The 8,239-nt window shown below is 44.6% G+C and overlaps 1 protein-coding gene across 3 annotated transcripts in view; it reads left to right on the top strand.

Moving 5' to 3' along the window:
- The first annotated feature begins 1,124 nt into the window (after window positions 1-1,124).
- The window catches only part of LOC147114196 (prolyl 4-hydroxylase subunit alpha-2-like), a 153,825-nt gene continuing 146,710 nt past the window's right edge, over window positions 1,125-8,239 (top strand). The window contains exon 1 of one of the 3 annotated variants that reach the window (XM_085995859.1): window positions 1,125-1,255. The gene's annotated coding sequence lies outside the window, so the exon portion shown is untranslated. Of the gene's footprint in view, window positions 1,256-4,220; window positions 4,557-8,239 lie in introns of those variants that run through there. The other 2 variants (XM_085995857.1, XM_085995855.1) reach the window with 2 other exon arrangements.

Raw genomic sequence — 8,239 nt, 5'->3', positions numbered from 1 at the left:
TTCACAGGAGTGTTATAAAACAAAAATTTGACACCGAGCCACATAAGTAGGGCAGATGACCAAAAGCTTGGTCAACGAGGTTATTTTTAAGAAGCGTCTTGAAGGAGAAAAGAGAGGTAGAGAGGCGGAGAGGTTTAGGGAAGGGAATTCCAGAGCTTAGGGCCTCGGCAGTTAAAGTAAAAGAGAAAGGAAGGTTTATATTTAGGCTGGGACCATTTAACGCAATTCATGGGTCTATTGATGGGTCCCAGACAAAACGTTAAACTACATTTTCAACTTCAGATGCATGGGGGTTCTGCTGTGCTGTGTCATTCTGGCATTTCACATTCATATTCCCTTTTTGTAGCATTCTAGCAGTTTCTGTTATATATATCGTTCAATACTGGAGAAGGGCTGCTGCTTATTAAAATATACATTAAGCTGCTGGAGTTGTTGTTTACCTTTAAGAGTAGTTATAATGTAACACTCCAATAAAGATTAACAGGCTGACTATGGATCTGAGGCGCTCCCCCATTGCTGGCCAGCGTCTCCATGTGCGAGCGTGCACTAATGCACGATTCAATGACATGAGAATGAATGGAGCAGCTTCCTGGTACCGTAATTTTTCAAAACAAAGGAACCATTATCGCCTAACACTCTGATTTCTGTGTTTTAAAACAAGTAGTAAAAAAAGGAGTAGGGAAGGTGTACAATCTGGAGAAGCCTTTTCCACAATAGCAACTGAGCAATTATCACTAGTAGTGTTTTATTTTTATTTTTTTCTGCATTTTAATAGGTGGAAAATATATGGGATCTGAGAATTCACTGGCAGCCTCCATATATTATTGCTTATACTTGTTTCCAACAGCATTGTAGAATATTTTTGTGTTTAATTTGTTTGTATGTGGGAAAGTATAATTTTCTACTAATCTACTTTTTAAAAAAAATACATAAGTACGTTATTTCAATTACGCCCTGAGTGGGGTAATAGAATGAATCTGGCGGACTTTAATCTGTGATTGCCCTTAATTCGGGTGTTTTGTACGCGCCAGTGAGAGGATTGGTCTCGCTCACTCTCAGCTTTCAGCTGAATTTGGAGGCGGTGATTTTAGAAGAAATGTGGCATTCGGGGGCCGATCCCTACGTGGCAGCCGAGAGAGATTTCAGAAGATCTGGGAATCAGGAGAAGAAAGGCAAAGGAGAGAGACAGAGTAGAGAGAAAGAGGAACCGGGGGCTGCCACGGATCAACACGCAGGACACAGCATCCCGCTGGAGGTGAGATACCCCTGGGGTTGAGGGGAGGTGGGGTGGGGAGGGGAGGGGAGGGGGCTGACTGCGATGTCTTGGGGTTGGGTTTTTTTGTTCGCTGGCGAGAGCTGCAGATTGAAGAATCAGCCCGAAATCTCAGCCAAGACTCCGCGGCAATCAGAAATCAGGGAGAGAGACCGATCGCGGCGAATGGATCTCGTCCTCCAGCTCTGCCTCTCTCTCTCTCTCTCGTCCTTTTGTCCCCGTCTGGTCTTCGGCATGTTTCAGGGGATGTGAAGCCTCTGGTCCCCCCGGCTCTGTCCGCAGCCCCCTCCACACAGAGCCGTGCTTGAAGCTAGATGACAAGAGTGCCTGCCACTGTTACATAACTGTGTCCTTTTCACCCCTCTGCCATGTTCAGTTGCAAAGCGGTAGGTTTGCAAACATCTCTGGCGATGGAAATAAGTGTTTCATGTTCCGTCCCTCCCATTAAATAAAATCATTAATTGTGGCAAAAACAGATTTAGACTCAAATCTGAAAAAGGGCGGGTTACATCGATGTAGTGACTAGAGGTCTGGATGTGTTTTTTTTTCAGTACTTCGCCATCCTTTGCCTGCAGCACACACGCGGCCGATATTGACAGCAATCCATCACTTTCAGTGCAGAGTGAGGGCCGCGCAGAGTTACTTGTTCAAGCTGCTTCCAGCTGTGTTGCAGTGGATGTGGACCCAGCTCTTGACTTAAGCAGTGACAGCCCTGCTGGCGGCTGATTTACCATCCTCTGTACAGCACAGGAGGAGGCCATTCAGCCCATCCAGTCTGCGCCGGCTCTTTCGAAGAGCAATCCAATTAGCCCCACTATCTCCCTCCCCCCCCATCCCGCTCTTTCCCCATATCCCTGAAAGTTTGTTCTCCTTCATATTCGAAGTTACGTCTCCCCCCCGCCCCCCTCCCACCTTTAAAGTCAATAACTAGCAGAAGTTACCAAATACTGCTGCCAAGTGAAAGCTCAAATGGGTTTAGCATCACCGGTGATTTCAATGAGTTTTTTTTGAGGGAGGGGGGTGAAGTTTCCTTGGACCAAAACACCACAATCTGGCAGTAGCAGCACCCTCTTAAAGGGACTGGGTTGTTTTGCCTGCTCAGCTCGCCCCTTTAACTGAACCAATGTCCAGTGTATTGATATTGTCTTATAAAGAGGTTACAGCAGAGGGTAGGGAAATCTGACGGAAAGTCACCCCAGGTAAGCATGCCCCTGATCTGTGGAAATCCCTGCAAAAATCTCACCTCCATCCTCCCGAACAACCTTGCTATGACAACCCTTTTGGCCCACTACCAATTTCATTCATTGCTCTTTTTCTTCTCAGTGCCTGTTGTTTTTATTTAATCAAATGCTCTGAGACATTTTCTTTACTAAAGCCGTACATTGTTGTTGGGGTGCTCAGTACTAATGCCTTGGGCAGGCATTCATAGAGCAGCATTGGCACAGGCGGAAGGTTGGCAGTAGCTTGCCCACTCTCACTGTTGCATTGGCAATATGTGGATAGATGGCGTGAATTACCATCCTCTGTACAGTTCAGGGAACCCTAGCTAAGAGTATTAGTGTTAGAGGGTGTTGTGGTGTGTGGTAAGATGACGGTGATGTGACTTCAGTAGACATGTACTGAGTTGCCGCAGTGGAACTCACCTTTATAAAGTGGCCACCTGCCTGTGCCTATAGCAGTCACCATCCTGACTTAGAAGTATATCGCCGATCCTTCATTGTCGCTGGGTCAAAATCCTGGAACTCCTTCCCTAACAGCACTGTGGGAGTACCTTCACCACATGGACTACAGCGGTTCAAGAAGGCGGCTCACCACCACCTTCTGAAGGGCAATTAGGGATGGGCAATAAATGCTGGCCTTGCCAGCGACGCCCACATCCCATAAACAAATTTTAAAAAATACCCCTTTTATGTAGGATTTCCAATTCTTGGCCTTAGCCAACAGCTGATACAAGCCAGTGGGAGTTATCCTACAGAGAGCAGTCCTGTACTTTGCATTGTCCAGTCATTGTCTATTATGGCCACTAATTTGTACTTGCACAGAATGGTTGAGCAAGAATGGGTAGGCTATGCAAATAGGCTTAGATGAAGTAGGGTGGGAGGAGGCTTGTATAAACATTGGCAGAGAAGGAAAGACTTGCCTTTATATAGCACCTTTCCTGAGTTCGGGATGTTCAAATGAAGTACTTTTGAAGTGTAGTCACTGTTGTAATGTAGGAAACGCGGCAGCCAATTTGCGCACAGCAAGCTCCCACAAACAGCAGTGTGATAGTGATCAATGTTGTTGGTTGAAGGTTAAATATTGGCCAGAACACCAGGAAGAACTCCCTAGCTCTTCTTAATAGTACCATGTAGTCTTTTATGCCCACTTGAGAGGGCAGAAGGGACCTCAGTTTAACATCTTATCTGAAAGACAGCACCTCCAGTAGTGCAGCACTCCCTCAGTAATGTACTGGGAGTGTCAGCTTAGATTAGGTTCTCAAGTCCTTGGAGTGACTTGAACCCACAGGCCGCTGAATGAGAGGCGAGAGTGCTACCCACTGAGCCATGGCTGACACCTAAGAGAGAGCAAGAGGCTGAGAGATTACCCTCAGTCTGCAATGGAGGCAGAATCCCCTTTATTGCCAAACAGTAGGAGCTCCTGCAACATTGTGATCATCGCCCCTCAGGCTCTGCTGTCTCCTATTTTCTTCACATGTCCCAAGACACTGTGCTCATTTCATTCACTTGGCAGGATGCAAGGGCGAAGTTAACCTTATCAGGTTAGTCTTCTCATCTTGTACCTGGCACGCAACCAACTGAGCTGCTTGGCCTCAATCGCCAGAAGAACTGCATGCATTTTTTTTGCCTTGGTGGTGCCACCAGACAGTCCCACGATCATATTTCAGATCTAGCAATGTGTTTTGACTCAGCTTCTATCAATGCAGTGTGCGTGTGTTTGCAAACAAAATGGTTCCTGGAACAATTCTGCAGAAGGACGCACTTCTTAAGGAGAACAATGTGCTCCGTGGGTGTACGCTGCAGTGAAGTAGACTATAAAAAAGGTGACCTAATGTGTTGAGGCGCTTGAAGAGAAACTGCGGCTTATGAAGAAAGCTGAGGTGAAGCGACCCTGAAACTGTTTGCCGTAGAATGGATATAACTGTGCCAAGTCTTGGTTGTGTGGAACTGGAGAGGTGTGGCAACTGAACTGCAGTCTGGTAGCAAGGCAAGACCCAACAGATTGCACACAGCTGTAGAGCAAGTTCCAGACAATAGTTCCAGTATTCATAAAACGTAGTCAGGTAATTTTTGCAATCTTGCTGAAACTCTTTTGAGGACTGCAATAATGTATTGGCTCAAAAAATGGGCAGTTATGAGGTTACATTTCATTTAAGGGTGTCCGTAAACAGACTCTTGTGTTCAATTGCAGATTGCAAAATATCCCCTCCCCTCAGTTTAATTCCCTTTTCTTGAAAGCACCCTGGTACTTCATAAAAAGAAAAGACTTATATAGCGCCTTTCACAATGTCAGAACGTCCCAAAGTGCTTTACAACCAATGAAGTACTTTTTGAAGTGTAGTCACTGTTGTAATGTAGGAAACGTGGCAGCTAGTTTGCGCACAGCAAGCTCGCACAAACAGCAACGAGATATTGACCAGATAATCTATTTTCTAGTATTGTTGGTTGAGGGATGAATTTTGGCCAGGCCACTCCCATGCTCTTCTTCAAAATAGTGCCATGGAATCCACCTGAGAGGGAAGACGGGGCCTCGGTTTAACGTCTCATCTGAAAGACGGCACCTCCGACAGCACTGCACTGGAGTGTCAGCCTGGATCGTTTGCAAGTGCTCATTCTTGAGTGATCTCAGGGAGTGAGATTCAGCAGCTATTCACCTATTAATGGCAACACAGCCAAACCTCACCCAGTTCTCATCCAATATTCACACATAATTTCTTATCAGCAACATCCATGTGAATAGCAGTCAGGAGTCCAATCTCTGGCAGATTTTTTGTTTTCCACATTGTCTAGGGCCACTGAAACCAATTGCAGTACCCTTGAAGTTGCCCCGCTTAAAGCCTGCAAAATGACCACAAATGCAGGGATTAAACTTGGAGCTTTGCTGGCATGAGTGGCTCTCGGGTGTAAAACCAACAGTGCACCCGATCCTGTCAGTTTCCCATTTGGCTGGTTAAGTTAAAATTGCTCCCATGATTCCAAATGGAGGAAATTCAGTTTTCATAACTTGTACCATTGCAGCTGGACTAACGGAGTGAGAATTGTGAAGAGAACATCAGGTGGAAGTAATAGTCAGTGGAACCACTTGTTTGATGGATTGATGGACTAATTATATAGTGTGCGGGCAGTATATACGGCATAGCATTGGGCTATAGCGAAGTGCAGGCCTAAGCATGATCTGGACTTGGCTTGAGGTCAATATGTGCATGAGTGGCCAAGCTATTAATACACAACAAAAGCTCCGAACCAATCAGGAGTCGAGGGAATCTGCAGAGTTCTACAGTTGCTTCCTGACCGTTCATTGTACAAAGTTTATGGAACTTGGTGTGTGTGTGTGTGTAACCTGTGTATTTGATTTTCTCTTTACCCCCATCTTTAATTGGGCCCAGCTGTTTGCTTTGGGAGGGTGGTGGTGGTGGTGGTGGTGGGGGGGGGGGTGTATTCTACTGGGACTTAAATGCAAGCACCAATAATTTCCTTTGGACTTCTCCCGATCATCCGTGGAAACAATTCTGCATTGTTTGGGTAGCAAAATGCACAATGAATAATGTGTGATATCACAGGCATCAAAGGATGAGCTTTTGGAGCGCTGCTCCTTCGTCAGGTGAAGTGAAGAGATGCATATAGGCACAGCATATATAGTCAGAGAACACTGCCAGATGATTACAGGTAATCTTTCTAACTGCCCTTTATCGCACCTCGGCACACCTCACACCTATTCGCCTCAACTAGTCCATGTGGTAGCAAGTTCCACATTCTAACCACTCTATGGGTAAAGACATTTCTCCTGAATACCTTATTAGATTTATTAGTGATTATCATATATTGAAGGCCCACAGCATATTCGGGTGTGATTTCCTTGGCGGGGGGTTCTCCTAATCGATCGATGGAAGATCGGCCCAAACCCCACTTATGTATCTATCCGAGGTTTCCACCAAGTTACAGTGGCTGATCGGGAGAAACTCCAAGGAAATTCCTGGTGCTTGTGTTTAAATCCCAGTAAACTCTCCTGCCAGAACAATTAAAGAGGGTAGGGGGTGGCAGGGGATGGGAAGTACTGGTGTTGGCTCCATAAGGAATTTCACAGTTCATCTTCCTTAACCTTGGATTCTGATTGGAAACCATCAGTACTGAGGAGATGCAGCAACAGCTGGGGTATGCAAAGTATTTCCCCATGACTAATCCATTTGTTTAAAGTTGGATCTGATCGTTGTTTGCCTGTGACAAGTATGAATCAGAGGAAAAGCATCAAACTTGGATCATGAACATTTAGGAGGAAGAACAAATCCAATCCAAGAGGTTTATAGTTCTCTTGTTCCTTGTGATTTTGCTGTATTGGTTTGAGGAAGTTCTGCTGTCCTGGAGTTAGAATCTTGGGAGGGAGTGGAAATACCAAAAAGCCTCAAAGACTGGAGTCTTCTGGTGCTGATCCTCGAAAATTCAATTCAAACAATGCCTGTTGGCTCAGCAGCCATTTTTTTTGATTATGCTTCTGTGAAGTGCCTTAGGGATGTTTTTTTCGGTGTAAAGGCACTATGTATAAAGGCAAGCTGTTGTTGTAAAAAGATAACATAGTGGTGTGATTTGTAAGTGTTTTGGTCAAGAGCTTCAAGCTCCTGGACATGTTTTGATGGTCAACAGCAATATGCTTGTCTCCCTGCTGAAACACGGGAAAGGTTCCTTTCCAAAAATAGACATCTTTTGTACCAAAAATACATGACTTGGAAAAGATATAGGGTTAAAATATACTAAAGGACAGGTGTGCTGCAGTTCAGAGGCCATTGAAAAGAAATGCCACAGTAGTATGGGCCTTGGGAATTGATCACACAGAACCAGTCTTGTCTTTAAAAGTAGTAATTATAACTTTGGATGCAGCTGGTGGTATTACCTCTGCATATTCATTAGAGTTAGTACGATGCAAGCAGTGTGCTTTGATCCATTTACATATAGTTGTCCTTAGCCAATGCTGCTGCAGTGTGCGTGACTGTATACTTTGCTAATGTCTCTCCTGTTAGTTTTGGAATGTTGGATAATTCTGAAGTGAAAGAATGTGGTAGCTTGTCTGAACTGGATGGACTAAATTGTCCAAATGTCTTCAGTTTCCATATGTGTTGCTGAAGCAAGATAAGCCAAGCAAAATGAACCGGGAGGGGGGCGGAACTAAATCGTTAGTTTTGAAGACTGAGAGAACTGTTTACTGAGAATAGGAGACGCTATTTAAAGTAACTTCACTCCATGCTTTGAGGTACGGATCTGCTTTAAAGTCTGATATTCCACAATAATTTTTTTAAAATAATGTATTCAGTGCCCACATGGGTAAAGTGTCCTGAACACTTTGGGCTGGATACCACTTGCTATTCTGTGCAGATCAAGGGTTAAGTTCCTCAGATGTTGGAGCTACTATTTAATGACACACTTGTTAAGGAATGTGCTGTTATTTCTGCACCAGTCCATCACATTGAGAGCTGAGGTGGATGAGAAATAATTAATAAAACCCTGTCTGTAGTACAGGTTGTGCAAGTTCAGGTTGGCGCTGGCCACTCACATAACGAGGGATGTCCAAGCCGTCTATTCCACACGACTTATTTACCAAGGATTTCTGACTCCTGATGGAAAGGTTGAATGAAGGAGAAGGTGGAAGTTTTACTCTTTAAAGAAAAATTTCCAAATTACAAATTCGTAGTGAATGGGAATGGAAATTTAAGATCTTTAAAAAAACATTTTAATTGTAAGTCAAAGTTTCTCCTCC

Source organism: Somniosus microcephalus, chromosome 8 (genome assembly GCF_052327205.1).
Source record: "Somniosus microcephalus isolate GS21.2 chromosome 8, FLI_Smic_1.0, whole genome shotgun sequence".
NCBI lineage: Eukaryota > Metazoa > Chordata > Chondrichthyes > Squaliformes > Somniosidae > Somniosus > Somniosus microcephalus.
This window is presented reverse-complemented; position numbering and strand designations above follow the sequence as displayed.